The 1,677-nt window shown below is 26.2% G+C and overlaps 1 protein-coding gene across 20 annotated transcripts in view; it reads right to left on the bottom strand.

The window, feature by feature from the left end:
- The window catches only part of LOC102674118 (heterogeneous nuclear ribonucleoprotein Q), a 25,788-nt gene that overhangs the window by 15,686 nt on the left and 8,425 nt on the right, over positions 1-1,677 (bottom strand). The window lies entirely within an intron of this gene.

Genomic DNA, 1,677 nt, shown 5'->3' with positions numbered 1-1,677 from the left:
AAAAAAAAAAAAAAAAAAAAAAAAAAATAAAATAAAATGTAAAATTAAGAGAGGATTTTTCTATAATAGAAATAAATTTAAAAAAACATTTAAAACATTTCATAAAATAAAACGGATAGTTATCAAATATCGCCAAATAAACATACCAACTAAAAAAGCAAGAATACCACAAAGAAATGTGTAAAAAAAAGATAGAAAGAAAAAAAATATATGCTCGCAGTTTTATTCACTAATTATAAATGATATAAATGATAATAAAAGTTATATTCCAAATGCGAATGCATTAACCCCTTAATAATTTTTAATCTTTAAATTTTTGTAGATTTTAATAGTTTTAGTGCTTATTATTTGTTTGTTATTTAATTATAGAACAGAGTAGTACAGTTAAAACTGAAAAATATATTGTCATTAAATAAAATTGTCATGCTATTAGAGTTTTACATGCATTATAATGATTTATGAATATACAAAAGATTGATATTTCGTGAAATTTTTTTATGAATTTACTATTATTAGTCAATTCATTTAATAATATTATATAATATTCATTTAAATACGATTATTATTGTACTCCATACTACAAAGAAAAAAAAAAAGCATCTGCAAAAACAATCAAAAAATTGCTTCGCTCCTATAAATGTTCTTCATTAAATTATAATTATTATGATATATATATATATTTTTTTTCAAAAATAGTTTTACTCTCCTTCCTCTCAGTTTAAAAGTTAACTTGCATGCGCAAGCATGAGTACACACACGCGCGGACACGCACACACTCTCTCTCGTGTTGTGTGTGTGTGTGTGTGTTTATGTATGTATGTATGTGATGTTTCCAGATACGTATAGATGCATATACATATGCATATGTATATCGTATGTACGTATATATACACGTTCATGTGCGTACGGACACGCGTGTGTGTACATATGTATGTGAATATGTATAATTGAATAGACAACACGGCATCTGATTAAAACGCACTTGATCTTAAAGCAATAAGACACACGTGCGTTATTTGTATACGTTAAAATAAATCAGTGAAGTAGAAAAAAATGAAAAAGTGAGACAGAATTAGAAAGTATGTGAGAAAGAGAAAGAGAAAGAGAAAGAGAAAGAGAGAGAGAGAGAGAGAGAGAGAGAGAGAGAGAGAGAGAGGGAGAAAGGGGTTGTTAGAAGAATTCAGATGCCTTGTGACCTTTTTTTTCCCATAAATTCTGATTATTTAACCTTATGCCTCCTGAATTCAACATTAATACTTTATTTTTTAATTTTTATCCGTTATCTCCTCTCTGAGTCCAGACTTAAATATTACATGCAAGAGTACTATGCAAACACACATATAATAAGAAATATAAGAGAACTATACACATTCATTCAATCACTCTGACCGATTTCATGTCCGTAACAAATACATTAGAGAAAATTTAGAACATATAAAATATTTTTCTATTGGATAAAATGCTATATTTTATTGTTTTCCTAATAGCAAAAGTATCCAATTATTATTTAAAAAGATTAACACATACACGTAGAATTTTTGCAAATGATACCGCGCATTATTATTATATATTTAATGTTTTCAATCATTTTTTATTTACTTAAATTTCTATAAATGTTTTTGCGTCCCAAAATCAATCAATCAGCACAAATAAAAAATTTCAAATTTAAGGATTAAC

Source organism: Apis dorsata, unplaced genomic scaffold (genome assembly GCF_000469605.1).
Source record: "Apis dorsata unplaced genomic scaffold, Apis dorsata 1.3 scaffold_92, whole genome shotgun sequence".
NCBI lineage: Eukaryota > Metazoa > Arthropoda > Insecta > Hymenoptera > Apidae > Apis > Apis dorsata.
Note: the sequence above shows the minus strand (reverse complement) of the source record. Positions and strands in the feature narration are given on the sequence as shown.